Here is a 21,044-nt window from a genome sequence, read left to right on the forward strand (position 1 = left end):
TGAGGCAGGCGCCAGAGAATAATCTATGTGCATACTACGTTTGCGAGAACATTCGCATGATGACGTGCGAAAGAAGCAGATCTGATAGACATGACTGGGTACGTTTGTCAGAATACTATTCACACCATTATCGATATCTAGTCAAACAACTAACACACATGCATATATTGATCTCCTTCTTAACAGTTCAGATCGGTGCGGGATAAGCTCCTACCATCGGACTGCATACTAGCACTTCAAGAGGAAATAGCCTGATTTTTGCTCGACCAGGTCATAGATCCCAAAGAAGAATACTATTACCCGCTACCGCCCCCATGAACCACTTGTCATCGTGCTCCGGAGGCACCAAAGGCAACATATATATGTAGGAGAAATTGTGTATATGTATATAGATGTGTATGTGTGAATAACTAATGGTGTTGGTTTGTGAGACATTCGATGATATATATGCGGTTCTACGTACGAGAAAATCTATTTATATATATGCATAACGTGTACAATTTGTAGTATCGTGAAATACCAGCAAACAAAAAAAAATTGAATGGAAAATAAATCAAAAACCACCCCAAATATTTAGTACCGGTTGGTAACATGGAAAATAAATCAAAAACCACCCCAAATATTTAGTACCGGTTGGTGTTACCAACCGGTACTAATGCCCTACGCGCACCCGGGCCTGGCTCGTGCCACGTGGTGGCACTTTAGCGCCGGTTCATGACGAACCGGTACTAAAGGGGGGGGGGGGCTTTAGTCCCCACTCTTTAGTGCCGGTTGGCAAACCGGCACTAAAGGCCGTTACGAACCGGTACTAAAGCCCGGTTCTGCACTAGTGTGTATCGCCATTTCAGATTTGAAAAATACAAAAGAAAATGATAAAAAATTCAAAAAATAAAATTCTTCGAGATGTAGTTATATTACTACATCTACTAGTTAGGAAAATTAAAAAACTTAAATTTGGACATGTTTTGCAAAAAGTGTAGGGAAAATGTAAAACGGCTATAACTTTTGCATACGATGTCGAAAAAAACCGTATAATATATCAAAAAATTCAGCACGAAAATCCGCATCCGATTTTGAAAATTTTAGAATCCTCAAATTCTAAAAGGAGAAAAAGATATGCTCAAATTTAAGATTTTTTTAATTTTGATTAATTCTGGTCAAACTATGGTCAAACTACTTATTCAAGAAGTATTAATGTTACTACATACTTATTCAAGAATATTAGTGTTACTAAATAATTGTTTCATTTTTTTGAATTTTGATCAAATCTGGTCAAACTATGGTCAAACTATGGTCAAACTATGGTCAAACTTATTCAAGAAATATTAGTGTTACTAAATAATTACTGTTTTTTAGAATAATAGTTTCAAACTCAAACGGTGAAATGTGTGACCTAATGCTCAAGTTAAACTGTTGAGGGTTAATAGGATTTACAGCTTACATTTGTCTGGAAAGCAACAAGTGCAGACTTGAAAAGTAGGGGGAATAGAACTTCGAAGTTAAGCGTGCTCAGGCTGGGGGAGTGAGAGGATGGGTGACCGGTCGGGAAGTTAGATGATTTAGAATGAGTGGTCCACACTTGAGTAGTTAAGAGGGGTGATTAGAGACTAAATCATAAAATAATTCAAAAAATTGAAAAGAAAAAAATCATTATTTTTCCAAAATTTTCAAAAAAAAATTCCTTTAGTACCGGTTGGTAACACCAACCGATACTAAAGGTCCCCCATACCACGGTGCGAGCTCACGCCACGTGGTGGGCCTTTAGTGGCGGCTCGTGCCGAACCGGTAATAAAGAGGGGGGGGGGGGGCTTTAGTCTCCAGAACCGGCACTAAAGGCCCTTATGAACCGGTATTAAAACTCCGTTTTCTACTAGTGTGATGTCAGATTAATGAAAAGTAGTAGTTATAAAGCAAATATCACAAGTGCATTACAATAATAAGCATATATATGTCACTCATCACATAATTAATGGTTTGACAAGTTGTTTGGTAAAGATTCATGTCTTTGGGTTTTCCTTGAATATTAGCTTCCATTGGATACTTTCTCGGTCGTTTCCATTCGAGAAAAACGGGTTTCCCCTGCTTTATATTGTAAAGCAACCACCGAGCACAAGTAGAAGTCAAGGTGAGTGTGAAGTGGTGTTGGTCGTTTCCATTGAATGAATTGGCTCCCCTGCGCACCAGATCGAACCTCCCGAGAGCTGCCGTGTGGTGAGGGTTTTCTAGACATGCCCTACGATCTAGATCAGCACCCAAAAGTTGAAACGAATTCTACAACCAACACTGTTGTGCAAAGTGGACACATCACATTCACATGGGTTAGGCTAGCTAGCTACAGTCCTTGGGATAAGAAATAGAACCATCTGGTGAGTGTGAACCATCGGTTCCTGGAGTAATGCATTACGTTCCACGAAGCTTCCCCGTAACCATGTTAAGCCAAAGGCACAACCATGAACCTGCCTGCCTGCCTGCCATGCCTCACTCGTCTGCAGAAACTAGGGGAAAATGTCACGTTCCATCTGTCCACCAGCCTGACTAGTTACTTTGGGTAGTCGAGAGTGGAGGCTACCTATATGATTGATCGGTCATGGCCGTGAGTGAGGTTGGTACCAAACTCAAACCCAAACCCTAATGGATGGCACGTCAAGTGATGGAGTGCCCGGCATATATAGTGCTGGTTCATATTTGGGGAGGAGGAAATTTCGTGGAAGTTGCAGTGATCAAGCTCACATCGAATCGCATATCATTTATCATGGAACGTAGTAGCCCGAGCGTTTGTGTGTAACTAAATCTACACATACGCACACACAGAGAAACACGATTCTCGCGGCCGGCGTCGTCGTCGAGCAACTGAACCAACCGTACCGGGGGGCATGCAGCTTCCCGGAAGTTGCTACCAGGCAATGCATATATATAACGGCCCCCGGCCATTCTCTCATACGTCGTCTGCAACTACGAACTTGGAGAAACGGAGGCAAACCCACCAGCCGCCGGCACGGCGCACCGGAGGCCCGGCGCGCGGGGTTGCAGCCTGCAGGTACGTTATTCATCAGGTCTGTGTCCAGATTTTCTTTTTGTAGCCGCAGACCAGAGAGGAACTTCTTCATTTACTTTGTACTCCCTCTGTAAACTTTTAGAAGACCGTTATAAAAGTTTACGGAGGGGTACTAATTGATCCGATTGCTAGCTAGCTGGACTGGATTATGTGGCTTAATTACCTAGGGCAGTTAATTTGTTGCGCGCATACATGCATACTTCATACTAGTAATACATGTATCTCATACTGTAGTAGGATCCAGCTGTGATTTCAGTTTCCTACATTGGGAAAGTGTGGTAGCTGATCACTGAAACAATGGAACAAGTAGAAATTTGGCCACCCATCTTCGCTGATCCTCTTCCAAGCCAGGTATATATAACTTTGTTGATTGACCAGCTCACATATTTATGCTAGACACCATCCATGACTAGTTAGATGCTTGCTTTCATTTCGATAGAAATGGAGCCGGCTTACATTTCCAAACAAAAAGCAATAAATTATCTCAAAGATGAGTATAAACACAACCATAATAGTCAGCAAAACGTGTTGAAGCATATTACCTAGTTTATTCAACTTTCATTTAACTCGATAAAATATATCAATATCCACTAGCATAGTTCATATATGATCCACATTCTTTAGCTCTTATTAAATCTTGGATATAGAATTTGCAAGGGGCTCATCGAAATCTTTCCACAAAATTAACATATGTTTCATTGCTCTAATGACAGGCGGAGGTTGAAGTTTACTCAACATCCTTGGATTGTGACACCACGGACTTCCAAACACTCTTAGAAGGACCCCAAAATGAACATGATTTGGACGGATTGCTGAAATGTATGATGTTTAATTGTTGCGTCCACTCCAAACTTCATTACACGAGCAAGCAATTTATCCATGCTTCGACTTTGAAATCAATTAACGTATGAAGCTTTCCTTCTAGGTGCATTCAATCCTACTTATATAAAGGAGGCAAATTTAACACATGAGGCAAGATTTTCGCATATGCAAAAGTGCAAACTTGCTAATTAATCAACGTGGCAAATGGTACTGAAAATATGTTTCATCACTGCAGCTTGAATGCAAATTTTATTCACCAACTAGTGATCGTGGCATGACAATACAAACACTTGCACCTGCTCCACCGTAGGTGCTGCTCGAGAAAGAGGAGGCCCATGCCACCATGGCCCTCATCGGAGGAGGAGGAGACGGAGGGGGAGGAGAAGAGGAGGAGATGAGAGAGGGTGCAGGGGCCATGTACACACCGCCTTGTCACCGGAGAAGTAGGAGGCTTGCACCCACCGCCACATCGCCGGAGGAGGGGGCCTGCAATCTACTAGGTATGAATTATGAAGTTTCCATTCGTTGCAATGTACGATTTATCATTATCATTGTCTTAAGTAGCTAAACACATGTTATGAGCTTTAGATTACATGCAAAAAACTGGTTGGAAGCACAGGGGTCGTGTGAGAAGTGCACGCAAGAGAGGAACATGGTCGATAATCACAAAACCATGCTCCCGGGACTTGCGCTCTGCAAGTGATGGCCAAAAACATGGGCGTAGAAGAAACAATGACCATTGGACATCTCAAGAGGTGAAAGCACTAGTGGATGGCATATCTGCATATGGGGCTGGACAGTGGGCTAAGTTGAAGAACGAAAGGTTTCCAATATCAATTCGGACGGCGAAGCATCTTACAGTATAGTCTGTTGGTGATTTCTTGCACCCCTAAAGCACATGCATCCTTTAGTTGTTCTCTCCACTCACTACTTTTGCTGCATTACACAATTTTTTTCTGTTCATATTCTACTTATCTGTATATTTTTATTGCAAAGGATGTTAAATTTTATGTTTTCTTTAATGTTTCAGGACAAATGGAGAAACCTAGTGAAAGCCTTCACGGTCGGGCCCACATCTAAAAAGAAAGTTTTATGTCATACGTTTATCAAACTCATCATGGAACACCTCTGATTTTTCATCTCTTACATTTCTTGAATTCCAGGGAAATGTGAAAAGAAGGATCTCGCCTCGTCTAGATAAGGATTGCGTCAAAAAGATCCAAAGTCTAGCAGTTGTTTACCCCTCGGAAATGAAGTTGTACTGCGAATGCTACAGAAAAACGTCATATGGCACTTCTGGTGTAGCAGTGGCCTAGCAACAGGAGTTTTGTTAATTTTTAAGAATTGAGAAGCATAGACTGAAATATTAAGTGTGACGAGAGTAGAGAGTAGATTGAACCATCTGGATAGAGCAGCCCCTATTTCCTGCCTAACTGCCCTGTGAAGTACTCTATTATATTAACAAAATGGGAATACCGCTCGGCAGTTTTGCTACTGTACTGTAATTAGCTTGACCTTTCAGTTAACACCATGACACATATTATTGTATGGTCTGATGATACGAATGATGAATGGATATGCACTGCTGCAAGCAGTCTCAATCACTCTGCTGGAGGAATGCAGTCGATCGAATGGAGCACCTGTGATACGCCTCGACCTGAAGAAGCTTGGCGCCAGTGCCTCCAAGCAGGAGTATTCTTCACCACTCTGCTTGTACCATGAGCGATAGGGAGTGCCGGATCTGGAACTACGAGAGGACTCCATGCTATTGAAACCGCGGCCACTTTGACCTCGAAAAGCTGATCTAACGAAGACTCCATCAAATCTGGGCAAACAAGACAAAAAAAACTCAGACAACACAGAATGTTTCCCACCCAATTTATGGAGATTGACTGGAACAAATAAGAATTTTTTTAAATGACTATGCAATGATGAGCACTCCCTTGATCTTATGAGGTTGATTTCAGATAAAACAACTTGTGAGCAACGAGCTGAGCACAAGCTGGTATTATTATTATTTAGAGCGATGAGCTCACAAGATGTCCTTATAATTTAGAGCAGTGACTCAGGATCTTGTTCATGACCTTACCATTTATTCAGGTTTTTGGAAACATCTCAAACAAATTTATATATGTGAGGATGGCCAAAATAAAATTTTCTGCCTCCTTATACATATCAAAAGAAAAGTGTACAGGATGAGTTGTGCTTGACTTGAATGAAGAAATTTTCTCAACGTGAAACAATCCAAACTAAATTAATTCTACACTTGTAATCCTTTTGCATTACCTGGACCATCAAAGCTACTCCTTAAAAATAACTATTGTTATCTCTTTTTTTGGCGATTCCATCAGGACTCATGCATAAGCTACTCATAATGTGCAGGATATTTTTCTTACCAACCTCAATCGCTTAAAATGGCAATTGGAACAAACAAGACAAAAAACCACAACGATGTTCCCAAGCTTGCTTAGTTTTCGCACAAGCACAAGAAAATAAACACTACTAAATCATGTAAACAAGAATTATCAATTGCAATCAAGCATTAGACAAACTGTGTGATAATTACAAAGGGAGGGAGATAACAAGGAAGTGATACAAATTTTACCACTTGATATTGCCTGTGGAGACAACAACGATGGTGGGAAGTTGGTATATATGTGTGTACAATACATAGGCGATAATTGTCTGGCACAAACCCTCCGAAGCTGCAACGTCTTGGCGTCCAGTGAGAAATATTCATCAACTAGTAAACTATCTATAGATGAGGCTGCTTTCCTTGTCAAGAGCAAGTGCCTCTCCGTTGCAGCGCATTGATAAAGTGTTTATATCCAGAGCACCGATAAAATGTTTGTATCCGGAATCTAATGAGATTGTCTTCTTCATCTGCCACTGGATGGGACTCTCGGTCTCACCTTTATTTTGTGTAATGGCATAGCAGAGATGAGAAGTAAATTCACCATCTAATCCAAAAATCCCAAGCCTGCCTTCCCATGCCTCCACAATGCCTACACCTTTTGTAATACAATCTCCGGGTGGTAGATCAGCAATGGAGAACTCCATCCTCCCGATGTCAAGCACCAGCAACTTTTCACTCCTGATTATCACCCAGTCCCAGTAGAAGCAAGCATAAGCATAATGGCGTATGAGAAAAGAAGGGTGAAGCTGCGGCATCATGGACAAGTCGTCACTGTCAAGGGCCAAATTACTCCAACTCGTGGATGCAGCAGCTTGCCATATTCCGGTGCTCGAACAGAACACGAAAGCATACAACTTAGTTTTGAAATGAGCCATCCAGATCACTTTGAGTGATGTCTCTTCCGTTATCTCCTCGCCGAGGGGAACGAGGGAAGGCTTGCATCGGGACCTGCTGTACTTGGGGATCAGGCTCCCAACCAAATGGGCAAGGTCGTCAGGTCCTGGGGGAAGCAGGACGTACCGACGGTGCAAGGGATCGCATACCACGAGCTCCCGGAAGACCCCCGATGGGGCGACGCAGTGGTAGCTCGTTGATCGGTCGGTGGAGAGGTGCGCTGGGGACGATCTTCACGGGACCTGCGGAGGTGCGCGCAACCGATCGTGCAAGGTCGGGGACGCCACTTGGTGTAGGCGGGGTGGCGACAGAGTCCAAGATGAGGCCGGTGATGATGTACCGCGCGGGACGTCGTGCGACCGGCACCCGGGTTGCCAAAGTAGCGTCGGCGCCCGGGCAACAAGGCCCGAGCGACCGAAGTAGTAGTGGCGCCCAAGCTGAGACAGTCAACGAGCCTGACACCGCCGGGGACGAGGCCGACGGGGTAGACCACAGGGCCGCCGTGCAGACGCGGCGGAGGCGGGTAGCATGGATCGATGGGCGGGCCGGCGTGTGTACGACGACTATGATTGGCCTCCGCGTGGTGCGAGGCCGCTGGGTCGGGGTGATGCAGGTGTCCAGGTCGGAGAGGGCAGTGACGGTCGTCGTAGATCAACGAGCGGGCCGGCGCGTGGACGACGGCCGTGAGGGGCCGCATGTCGTGCGAGGCCGCCGTGTCCGTGAAGAAGCCTGCTGGTTGCGCCGGTGTCGGAGTAGAGACGCACGGGGGTCGACGGTGGCGGCGGGCGATGCAAACAGATCAACCATAGATCGGAAGACCAAAATAAATGCCGATCAAAGCGGCCGGCTAGAGAGAGAAAATCCGGATCAAAGGATCGAGAAAAAGCCTCTAGGGCAGCCGGTCAACATAACCGACGGACGAACCCTAGGTATGGCCGGCGCGGCCCCTGGCGGCGGTAATGGAGGCCGACCGCCGCGGGGGCGGCGCGGGTGGAAGCGTCGGACGACGGCTAGGGTTTCGATCGGTTAGCCTGATACCATGTTAGAAGGAAGAGAGAGGATTGGTGGAATCAGCCCTACGCCGATTGGCGCCGCAACCATGATCGAGTCCTTCTTTTCTGGCCTTTCCGACTTCTTCGACATGGCGTACAGCTTGTGCAGGTCCCCGTCTATGCATGCCCGGTGCTAGCAACATCGAAGCATGCCTTTGTCCATGATGTGTCCCCGGGCCTGGCAAGCCTGATCGATGCCTCGTCAACTTCATCTTTGTCCGTCTACGCATGTCCGGTGCTGGCAACACTGATTTGTGCCTTCGTCCACGACGTGTCCCCGGGCTTGGCAAACCCAGCACGACGCATCGTCAACAACATCTTCTTCCTAGCGCACCATTACTTCCACACTACTGCGCCCATGACTAACTTGGCACCTCCTTGCGCCCGCGGCTTCACGGCGACTTCCTCGACACCGGCCACTCTGACTCGACATCGACCACGACGTTCTTCACACGCTTACTTCGACCATGGCTACACCATGCTATGGTCTCGGCTACCTCGACAAACGGCACAAAGGCTACCGCCTTGCTTGAGCAACCTCGTCGGTTTCCACTCCAGCCACGCCTTCCGCGATGTGTCGACCGTTACGACTGTGGGTGGTGTCCGTCGGCTTGCGTTCGGATTCTTCTCCAGTCTCACCGTCTGCGTCGCTACCATTGTGACTGCGAGGGGATGTTCAGTATGTTGATTTATTATATAAGATAGACTAGGATTTGTCCTATCTTGACTTGTACTCCAAGGTCTTCCTATATATATACCCATGAGGCTCAAGCAATACAATAAACTATTTCATCAATCCCTCTCCATCCCTTCTAATATGGGGCTCCTTGCCCTTTTGGTGCTCGCGATTGAGGAGGACGCGACTGTCCAGTCCAGTGGCAATGGGAGGGAAGGAAGGAGAAGGAAAAGTCGGCAGCAAGGGCGAGCATGCTGGCTGCGGGCGCAGATGTGTGAGACGGCAGGGCGGGATGGAACCTGTAGCACTAGAGGAAGCTGAGGAATGTTGGTTCGTGGAGGCGACGGAAGCGGCTGAGGAGGGATCGTTCCGTGGTGAGTCTGCGAAAGGAGACGCAGGCGGTGGAGACATGGGCGAGGTCGTTCGGGGCGCTTAGCCGGAGGAGGATCTCGGTCAGGAGGTCGTCGGGGAGATCCGTGAGAGGCAACGCCATTTTCTTCTTGCTGGTCGTCATTGACGTGGAGTGGGCAAAGTGGTTGGGGGAACGGGGCTCTAGGCCGGTGAGGGAGGTAGAACCGGTCGTCGGAGGGCGGAGGAGCCAGCCACCGGGAAACCTCAGCGAGATCAGAAGTGGAGGATCCGTCGGCACCCCTCGGCGGCGGAGTTGTTGGGGTTGGGAGAGTGAGCTGAGTGGTTCATTTTCCTTTTCTGCTGCCGAAATGGGCCGGCTGCCCAGCTTTGAGGCCCGGCATCTCTGTCGTCCAGCTGATCTCATAAAACAAAGAAAAAAACTGAGTAGTAGTCAGCTTATAACACTAAAAAAAAGCACTAACAAAAAAGTGAGCTTATAACACTCGTTTCTCAGAAAAAAAAACTTTTAACACTAAAAAAACTAGTTGGCAGCTTAGCAAAAATAATGTTTCTCTAAAAAATGTTCTAAAGAATGTAAAAATAAAATGTTCAAACAAAGTTCGAAGAGTGCTACTTTAGCAGAGTGCAGTTTTCTATTGTGCACGCCATGTGAAATGTGAAGTCACGGAATCTACCGTTCAATGCATTGCAGGTGTGTTGGATTGATGTCCATGCCCTCTCAGCGCTGGTGTCAAAAAAGGTGCAAGCAGCGTGGCGGCAATTGTACCGTGGTCAAAGATGATGACCTGGTTGCAACTGGCTGCAGATCCTTCTGCTGCAGGGGTCTTCTCTCAAAATTCAAGGATGAAGTCACAGGGCTCCGGAGATCTTCTTGTGTTATGGTTGGCTTAGGATACTCTAGGTGTTCATGGTCCTTTGTGTTTGCGTTTCAGTGTGCTTGTAAGGGTCAACTACTTTGTATTGGTTCGTGATTTGAATGAAAATTCTCAAAAGAAATGCATGTCTGAGATTGGTGCTACTTTTGCTCATAAGTATAAAACGTTGGCTCTTTTCTTATCACTAATATGAGTGTGCACGTGCAATGCACGTCTCACAATCTATAGTAAAAATATCTATTTTAAATCTTATTTTAGTGAGTTTTTATATGTCATTTAAATGTGTTTGATGCCCAACGATCTGAGCACGAGTGTAACACACGGTCCATAGACACGTCTTCACATAAAATTAACAATCATATAATTATATTATAATTTGTTACAAAATATTTAAAAAACAAAAACTAATCAATATTATCTACTCCCTCAGTGTAGTGTCAAAATCACTTTTATATTATAGGACGAAGGGAGTATTATTTATTCTTTGATGGTGATTCCTTGTTGAAGGGCCATTTGTTGATGTGATCTATGATGCTTCGTTCCATGGATGGGATATTGTTTTAGAGTTTCATTCCCTTCACACTCCCACGAGTCCTTTTTACTCCTCATATATGATTTGTCTAAAGTAGTTTGACCAACTTTATTGAAAAAAAATCAACATTCACAATACAAAATCAGTATCATAGGTTGTGTCATGAATTTAATTTTCATATCGTATAACTTAAGTATTGTACATATTGCTATTATTTTCATATAAATATGGTCAAACTTTATGAAGTTTGACTTTAGACAAATCTTATATGCGGAGTAAAATAGATCGGAGGGAGGACTTAAAAAATATGTACAAAAATTGACACCTCAGTTCAAATAACTAATACCTAGCAATTGACGTATTTGGACAAATCACTTCATAAGATCGAAGGCAAGAGACCCATGGAGCACCATCTGCCTCGATGACATTTTCCCCACCAGCGTGGGCGGTGGCATACAATCCGCCGCCCTGGACTCATGGACGCCTTTCAACATTAGGCTCTCGGACGACCAGCGCTCGGTGCAGCTACAGAGCAGAAGCGTGCGGTGATGCTATGATGTGTGGCCTGCGACCCTGACAAGGTTTCTTTCTCCTGCACAGCCCCGGCCGGCGCATCGGCCACCAACAACAGAGGTGGCGAACGACACAGCTCGGCTTCTCTGACCGAAGCGAGCCGTGACAACTTTCTTCTTCCCTGGTGAGGCCCTCCTGCGGCGTAGCCACCAATGGCAAAGGCGGTGCACGGGTCCTCGCGACTAACGGCAATGGCTCCCCATCTCCGGCTGCTCGGAGCCCGGGCGTAAGCGGCACAACGACACCCTCCACTATGACCCTGCCTACGACGGTGGCGGCTGCACTAGGTGGACCTCCAGCGAAGAGCAATGGCGGCGTCCCATGGCTACCTGTAGCCACGAGTCCCAGTTGTATATCGGCCATGGCCGACGCCCTCCACTAGGGCTTACGGGAGTTGGTTATGCCGAGAGGGCTTACTGGAAATGCACACCATAGGGAGAAGGGAGATCTTTAATGATGAAAGAACAAATATGCACAAGAACACCAAAGGTAGTTAAACATGATCGTTGTCAAACCTATAATGTGTATGCCCGTTGCAACGCACGAACAATTACCTAGTCTTGTCTTAAAAAAGAATGTGCTATCCCTGAATGGCTACTGCACCATACATTTTAGGGCCTTGTTTGGTACAGAATGGAGGATGATGTGGCCCCCACATTTCTGATCCGACGGCACATATTCGAGATTCCAGGTTTCCAAATGAATATCAGTTTTCATCATATAGATTCCCCGTCGTTTCCATTGACTGGGCTGGCTCCCGTGTGTTCAGGGCTTTCTACACTTGCAGAAGATCTCTAGATCAACACACAATGAAAAGTTGAAAAACAATCTACAATGAGCACTGTTGTGCAAAGTGGACACATCACATGGGTTAGGCTAGCTATAGTCCTTGTGATAGCAAAATAGAACCATAAATGGATGGGCATTTTAGGTTAAAGGCCAGTCTCCGCCCTTGTTCGGGCAACAAACGACCGGTTGAGATCCATTGGTTCGAGTAATGCTAGAAATTGAAGAGGGGACTGCGCCATGCTGCTTCATACTGTATTTGGGGAGGAGGAAACTTCGTGGAAGTTGAAGCCTTAAGCTCACATCGCATCCCATGTCATCAAGCTTACTGAGGGTTAACACACGCACACACAGACACGATCCTCGCGGCTGCCGTCGTCGTCGAGGAACTGAACCAACCGTACCGGGGGGAATGCAGCTTCCCGGAAGTTGCGAGATTGGCGATGCATATATACGAAGGCCCCCGGCCACTCTCTCACACCACTTACGTACCTAGGGTGTCTCCAAGCAGAGCCCGGTCGTCTGCAACTACGGTCTTGGACGGCCGGCGGCAAACGTACTGGACCGACATCCGTCGCGGGGAGCCAGACGCCGGCACGGCGCACCGGAGGCCCAGAGCGCGGTTGCAGCTTGCAGGTACGTTATTCATCCGGTCTCTGTCCAGAGTTAATCAGTACGTACGATACAGTATGGAATGTACACATACGTAGCTGCAGATCAGAGAGGAACTTCTTCATTTACCTTGTACTAGTACTTGATGTGATTGCTAACTAGCTGGACTGGATTTTATGTGCTGTAGCTTAATTACCTTGGGCAGTTAATTTGTTGCAAGGCGGATACATACTGGCTAGCTACTTTGTGGTAGAATAGTTTGCATCGTAGTGTACTGCCATCCTGCTAGGTGACATGATTGACTCTGCTCTCTGCATACGCATCTATTACTATTTTTGTTCAAGGACACAGAAAGGAAAACAAATAAGCATCTCTGCATCTGTCTGGCTTTACCATGTGCGTTAAACAAGAAGAAAAACAATTGAACTTCTTTAAAACATATAGAGTATATGCCCGGGTTTACCATGCATCCATATACAGTATGTATTACTGGATGGAACAAGGTTTTCTTTTTCATCAAGCCATTTAAAGTATGTAGTACTACTCCCTCCGTCCGGAAATACTTGTCTTGAAACTGGATAAAAGGGGATGTATCTAGATGTATTTTAGTTCTAGATACATCTCTTTTTATCCATTTTGATGACAAGTATTTTCGGACGGAGGGAGTAGTAAATAAACACATTGAGTTTAGCCGTTATTTCAGTTTCCTACAGTACATTGGGCAAGTGTGATAGCTGCTCACTGACACAATGGAACAAGTAGAGATTTGGGCGCCCATCTTTGCTGATCCTCTTCCAAGCCAGGTATATATATTTACTTTGTTGATCGACCAGCTCACATATTTATGCTAGGCACAATGCATGACTAGCTGCATGCTTGGTTTCATTTCAATAAAAATGGAGCTGGCCTACATTTCTAAAAAAAACATAACTTCTCTAAAAGACAAATATAAGCACAACCAAAATAGTCAATAAAAAGTATTGAAGCATATTCCCGGGTTTATTCAACTTCCATTTTAACTGATGTAATATATCAGTGTCGACTAGCATAGTTCATATATGATCCATGCTATAGTTCTTATTAAATCTTACTTATAAAATTCACAACGGCCGCATCAAAATCCTAGCACGAGATTACCATATATTTTATTGCTCTGATGACAGCAGGAGATTAGAGTTTACTCAACATGTGTGGATTATGACACCATGGACTTCCAAGCACTCTTAGAAGGACCCCAAGATGAACATGATCTGGACAGATTGCTGAAAGGTATGATGTTTAATTGTTGCGTCTATTCCAGACTTCATTACACAAGCAAGCAATTTATCCATGGTTTGACTTTGAAACCAATTAATGTATGAAGCTTTCCTTGCAGGTGCATTCAATCCTTCTTATCAAAAGGAGGCGAATTTAACTCATGAGGCAAGATTTTCGCACATGTAAAAGTACAAACTTGCTAAACAAAGAATGTGGCAAAGGGTACTCAAAACATGTTTTCATCATTGCAGATTGAATGCAAATTTTATTCACCAACTAGTGATCATGGCATGACAATACAAACACTTGCGCCTGCTCCACCAGAGGCGCTACCTGACAAAGAGGGGGCTCCTGCCACCATGGCCCTCAGTGGAGAAGAGGAGGAGATGAGAGAGGGAGGAGGGTTCAGGTACCCGCCGCCTTGTCACCGGAGAAGTAGGAGGCTTGCATGCACCGCCACACTGCCGGAGGAGGGGGCCTGCGATCTGCTAGGTATGAATTATAAAGGATCCATTCATTGCAATATACCATTTTTCATTGTCTCAAGTAGTTAAATACATATCCTATGTGTTTCAGATTACATGCTAAAAAGTGGTTGGAGGCACACGAGTCGTGTGAGAAGTGTACGCAAGAAAGGAACATGGTCGATAAACACGGAACCTTGCTCCCAGGACTTGCACTCTGCAAGTAAAGGCCAAAAATATGGGCGCAGAAGAAACAATGACCACTGGACATCTGAAGAGGTGAAAGAGCTAGTGGATGGTGTATCTGTATATGGGGTTGGACATTGGGCTACATTGAAGAATGAAAGATTTCCAGCATCAGTTCGAACTGCGGAACATCTTAATGTATAGTCAATTGGTGATTTGTTATTTCTCACATTTTTTCTCGTTTAATCTTTTATTTATCTATATATTTTTTATTGCAAAAGATTATAAGTTTTATGTATGTTTAATCTTTCAGGATAAATGGAGAAACCTGTTGAAAGCCTACATGGTCAGGCCCACATCTAAAAAGAAGGTTTTATTCTACAAGTTTATTCAATTCATTATGGAGCACCACTGATTTTTATCTCTTACAATTCTTAAATTCCAGGGAAATGCAAAAAGAAGGATTTCGCCTCCTCTAGATAGGGATTGTGTTAAAAAGATCCTGAGGCTAGCAGCTGATTATCCTCGAAAATGAAGCTGCACTCGTGAATGCTACAAGAAACATTGTAGAACTGCAGTGCAGTGACCCAGCAACAAGAGTTCTGTTATTTTTCTAGAACTGCGAAGCATGGACTGTCATATTAAGTGTGTCGAGAGTAGAGAGTAGATTGAGCCATCAAGTGAAACACTCTGTCTAGACATACTAGTGAAGCACTCTGTATTAATGTAAATGGAGAGACATCAAGAGGCATGCATGAACTTCCATCTCATGTTAAGTGATGGTGGTACAAAGCATCTGATATTTTACAATTTTGGTTCACTTGCCTAATGTGTAATTAAGTTACACCACCTGATTTAACAGCAAAGAACAGCCATGCATACACCCTCTCAGAAATGTACCGTGGCTATACAAAGTTTGAATGTGATTCTTGTCTATGGCTTTTGCCCAGAGAACATGATGAATACCTCTGTTGACCAGGCCACAGGACCTGCACAGGTCTTCCAGCTCTCCTTCGGTGAAGAAGTTGTAGCTGCTGTTCACTGGCCCAACAATCTGCAGCACGTAGCAGAGAAGGCCCATCAACCTAGGTAACCTCTGTCGCGCAGGAAATTAGTAGTAGCGCTAAACAATCGATGGCTTCTTTTACCTGTCTCAGTGGCCTTAATGCGTCGATAGAGAGCAGGCCACTGTTCGTGGGGGTGGATATGTTAGAGTACGTAATGGGCTTAATGGACCCGTTAGTCTTAGGGTTAATTAGAGATAAGGGTCGCTTGCTTAGGGGTCAAGTAAGCCTTGCTTGGGAGTCAAGTAAACCTCTCTATATAAAAAGAGGAGATGTATCAATCTAATGAAGCAAGAATTAAGAAGGAAATCCCTTCTCTCTTGCTCGGCCGTGGGCAAAAAGGCCCCCGGCCGGCCCTCTCGCGCGCTCCTTCTAGCAGCGCCATAACAATTTGGTATCAGCTAGCTTCGGTTCGATCATGTCTTCACTGCCGCCCAGCCCGTCTCTCCCGCTGCCGGTCACCTCGTCGCTTCCGGCGACCACCACAATCGTCGCCCCGATCCTGGCCGCGCCGGGATCCTCCATCGCGTCCGCCCCCGCCGTCCTCACCCCGGAGGAGGTGTCCGGAGTGCTACGGGAACTAACCCAGGAGGTCCAGGAGATCCACCTATTCTTGGCTGGGTCCTACGGGCCACACCCGGCTACGCCACCCATCGTCGGCCCCGCGCCGCCGTGGTTGCCGTGGCAGCCGCCGTACCAGGCGGCCTCCATCGCGCTCGCCGAGCCGCTGCAACTGCCATCCATCGCCACCACCACCCAGCCCTGGCTGCAGTGGTAGCCGCCGCTCCTGGCAGCCTCCGCCGCGCCCGGCGCTCCGTTGCAGCAGCCGCTGCCGTGGCAGCCGCCGCACCAGGTGGCCTCCGCCGCGCTCGCCGGGCCGCTGCAGCTGCCATACACCGCCACCACCACCCCGCCCTGGCTGCAGTGGCAGCCGCCGCTCCTGGCAGCCTCCACCACGCCCAGCGCTTCGCCGCAGCAGCCGCTGCCACTGCCCGGCGCGACACCGCAGCAGCGGCTGCAGGTACAGTAGCTACCGTCGGTCAGCTCCGCTGCCCAGTATGGGATGCCCTACGACGGGACTGTGACGACCTCGTTTCCATCAGCGCCGCCACCGTCCCAGGGCGTCCACATCCAGCAGATCAAGTCCCCGCCATCACCGTCAACGCTTCCGTCTTGGATCGCTACCCGCCACATGTCGGCGGCGGTGAGGCTGCAGGCTGCTGCGCGCGGCCTCCTAGCGCGTCGGCGTGTGCAGGAGATGCGTGGTCTACAGCTGCGCGCGGTTTCCCCCACGGGCGATGGGCATGCTGTTTTCCCCGCGTGCAGCGACCTCAAAGTCTGCGACATCGGCGGTTGGGGGGGCGCAAGCCTCCTCGTCATTCTCCATCGCAATCCCTCCACTCTTTCCTGTGCGGTGCAGACCACCAGCCATTCGGCAGGGAGAAGGCATGGTGTCATCGACAGCAGCGCACCGCGTAGCACCACTGCATTCCGCCACCGGCCGCCACGAGGGCGCCTCTGCTGGTCACTCTTGCGTCCACTTCCAGGTGGTCATACACATGCACTCCTTTTGTCCAGGCGGTGTCCATAGGATCCAGGTGGCTGTACACGTGCACGTCCGACGTGCGGATGGTGTCCACTTTTTGTTAAGGGGTCCAAAATAAAGCGTTCCAGTCCATTTCAGGTTGAGAATAATAAAACAAGCCGAGATGTAAAAGGCTTGTTTTTAGGTGTTAGGTTTGTGTTGCATCGAGTCATGGTTATAAGTTGGTTAGGCTGCAGCTCGAGGACAAGCTGCATGTCCAGGTGGGGTGTAGTGTTAGAGTACGTAATGGGCCTAATGTGCCCGTTAGTCTTAGGGTTAATTAGAGATAAGGGTCGCTTGCTTAGGGGTCAAGTAAGCCTTGCTTGGGAGTCAAGTAAAACTCTCTATGTAAAGAGAGGAGATGTATCAATCTAATGAAGCAAGAATTAAGAAGGAAATCCCTTCCCTCTTGCCCTCTCGCGCCCTCCTTCTAGCAGCGCCATAACAGGATAAGAAGGTTGTCGCTACGAATACACCGCCTGGCTTCAGCACACGGCTGATTTCAGCTATCTGGTTTTTAAACAGCAGCATGAGGCGATGTCATGTTGATGAATAAGTCCATATGACCAAAAAAAGGTACACAGGTCATCGCATGATGCCCTGTTCCTGCACAAAGCTGTTCAATGCAAACTAACTAAGCACTAAAGTATCAAGGTTGACTTTATAGACGCATTCAGCAGTCAATAACTAACAGAAATACAGAACATTATTTCTCATGTTATGCCCAAAGTGGTGTAAACTTTCTGGATTGGCTAATTGTTCAGTGGACTCTGACGAATATGATCGCAATTCCCAGACACCAGTTTTACAATGTTAAGATATGAACCATGTACAATATTGAATCAAAAGTACAAAAGATACAGGTACTATACCGCATTTGAAGGGGATGGCCAGTAGTGGATAGCAGCTCCAGCATGAATGGCATCAATTGAACATGAAGCAAAAGGGAGCCTTGAAATATCGGCCCATACGAGTGCTACGTTCCTGCAGAACCAAAAGAAGAGAACGGTAAGTGTTTGCTAGAAGCATCATCGAATACTGCTAATGAATGTTCACGATTACTGTTGTACTTGGATAAAAAAGAACATTCTGAGGTAGTAATTGATTGAACTAAGGGAGCAGATTATCACATATTCACATGCCGTTCAATTGGATGCTGACCACATAGATCTTAGTCTTTTTTGGTACTAAAGAAAAACAAAGCACTAGTTTCCACACAAAAATTAGATGGCCCAACTTGTCTACTTGATGGTTTGTTAGAGTTGGATGTTGGATATTACAAGACCTTTTTTCAATCCTCACAGGAAAAGCTCAAAATAAGCACGAAGGAAAGCTCACGTGTTCATAGGGGTTTCTTCTTGTTTGATGTAGTCATAGCATTGGCGGAGGATATTCTCAGAAAATTCCAAAGCAATCACAGATGAGTATGCCCCAGAGCTTGCAAACTTCCTTGAAAACAAGCCACAAAACATGAATATTATCTTCACATGAAAGAGTGGCGATCATTTTTTGTTGCAACACAAAAACATGAAGCACCAAATACTTGGCTTTGACAGATTTACGACTTAATATAAATAGCTTCTCACTGAGCAGTAACAGCTTAAGGCCATGGAATTGAAGAATGAGGCAGCCAAGAAATGCATCTCTTCATCGTGGCCAGGGAAGCCACTCCGGTTGAAGTTCAGACGCCACCCCCTCTCGTAAAGTAAGGAGACGAGCGGGCTCCTGAACAGCTCAGTTCTAGCAGGCTTCAGTCCACTGTATTCTTTCATTCCTAAGGTGACAGTGAGATTCAAGAAGATATCTTTGCTGGTGAATGACTTTTGCATTTTGAACACTTAAATCCTGACCTATAAATCGCTCGCCTGGGACACACGTAGAAGCCAAAACAACATAAATCCTAATCCAGCAACCAGATATGCATGTGAGATGAAGATAATTCATGGACTTTAGACGTACAGGTTCATGTCTGGCGGCCCTTTCCTTATCAGCGGTTCATAGCAAACAGGACATGCGAACACCTCAGTTTTTGAAGCATCATTCTGCTCTGTTTTGATCTCCTGAAACTGTTCGCATAGTGAACGTCAGTTCCACACGGCATGAATAAAGTCCAAACTTAGCCTAACATCAAACGCTTACACTTAATGCGACTGTAAATTATGCTATTTAAACAGGTTGCTTCTTTGCCGACGCATACATGGTCACTTGCTAGCAAGATTAGCTCTTCCGAGTTAAATACTGGAGGCTAGATTGCAGAGACCACTCATCCTATGCATGTAAGGCAACAGAAGTACAGATATTAGCAGCCATATAACCATTTAGCTCAGTCACTAATCTACCATGCGAGGTTCAGCCTTTGCATCTGGTGGCCAAATATCAGCAGTGCAGGCCATGACTGAAAATACCTGCTAAACTTACCCTAGCTCTCGATTAATTACTCTACTAAATACAAAGCTTGGTTCCTGCCAAAGCCCCGCCTAGGCATAACACCAAACATTTGGTGGGCGACAATCGCTCCCCCTTTTTTCTAGCAGACACAACGGGTTCCTGTGCCTTCCCTGAGACGAGAATCAGCTTGTGGCGTAGGTACATACCGGGTCGAGTGCAACGGCCACCCGGCGAGCCAGCAGCGGCAGGCCTGGGCTGCGGCCAAGGCGGCAGGGGACGCGTGGGAGGAGGAGGAGCAGGAAGCCGCTGCGGCTCTCACAGCGAGCTCCATGGGCGAGGCCGACGCGGAGCTGCAGAGCAATTGCAGTAGTACGCTGCAGCCTGGAACCTGGAGACGCGCCGGCCGGCGAAGGTCCGGCAGGGGAGGGAAGACCGGAAGAGGAGGGGCGTGCTTTTTTTTTTTTCCTTTTTTTCTTTTGAGAAAAAAGGAGGGGCGTGCTTTTTGTTTGTTTTTTTCCTTTTGAGGGAAAGGAGGGGCGTGCTGGTCGTGGGCTCATCTCATGCTAAGAGCATCTCCAGCCGCTGTGCCTCACCAGGGATGTTTTTTCGTCCGGCTGGAGCTGCGCCGGCGCAAATTTTGGACTTGGGGAGAAAATTTTTCCAGCCGTCTCCACCCCCAAGCATGGCGCATGGCGGACGAGGAGGACGCGTGGAGGACGCGTGGCGCGCAGCGAGGAAGCGGCCTGGCCGGTGACGATGTCGAGGAGGCCCCGGCCACGCGGTGGTGCGCCTCGGCCACGGCGGCAAGCAAGCCCTTCCTCTACGTCTTGGATATGGCGAACGGCTGCAACGGCGCCCGCCGTAGCCGCGGGCTGATCCGCCAGACCACCGGTGAATCAGCGAGCAGCAAGCAACCATGGCGCCCCCTTCCCTCTCCTCCTCCCACCTCCTCATCACCGCATCCCTCCCCAAGCCCCTGCACCCGCGCCGCTGGATGCGGCGGCCCCGCAGCTGCAGCTGCAGGCCGAGGCGCCGACGCCCGCGGCCAACCCCTTCGCCGACAACCTGCTCACCGCGCCCAAGCCTGGGTCGGCGACCCAGGCCGCCGACATCCCCGACGGCGGCCAGTGGCGCTACAGCGAGTTCCTAGCGGCCGTCAAGAAGGGCAAGGTCGAGCGCGTGCTCTTCTTCAAGGATGGAGGCTTGCTGCAGCTGACGGTCGCGTGGAGGCCGGCGAGGAGCGGGGAGGGAGGCAGGCCGCGCTCGACCCGCCAACTCTGGCCCCCTGCTCACTGCGCCGGGGAGATGCGGGGCGAGGCCGGCGATGCCAGGCAAGGGAAGCGTCGGGGCTGCAACCGTCCGCGCGAGCTCTCCACTCCGGCCGCGCGAGCTGTGTGTGCGGTAGGTGTGGGATGGAGAAAAGAGAGAAAAGAGA

The 21,044-nt window shown here is 47.3% G+C and overlaps 1 long non-coding RNA gene and 1 pseudogene across 1 annotated transcript; one reads left to right on the forward strand and one right to left on the reverse strand.

The window, feature by feature from the left end:
• Nucleotides 1–3,305: 3,305 nt before the first annotated feature.
• Nucleotides 3,306–5,333, forward strand: LOC119340257. Its single transcript, XR_005164463.1, has 6 exons — nucleotides 3,306–3,406; nucleotides 3,769–3,874; nucleotides 3,981–4,084; nucleotides 4,188–4,750; nucleotides 4,908–4,940; nucleotides 5,041–5,333. It is a non-coding gene; the product is annotated as an uncharacterized LOC119340257 (long non-coding RNA).
• A 10,039-nt stretch (nucleotides 5,334–15,372) lies between these two features.
• On the reverse strand, nucleotides 15,373–20,166 carry LOC119339493 (annotated as a pseudogene).
• Between the last annotated feature and the right edge of the window lie 878 nt (nucleotides 20,167–21,044).

The sequence above is a fragment of the Triticum dicoccoides genome, chromosome 7B (assembly GCF_002162155.2).
Source record: "Triticum dicoccoides isolate Atlit2015 ecotype Zavitan chromosome 7B, WEW_v2.0, whole genome shotgun sequence".
Classification (NCBI taxonomy): domain Eukaryota; kingdom Viridiplantae; phylum Streptophyta; class Magnoliopsida; order Poales; family Poaceae; genus Triticum; species Triticum dicoccoides.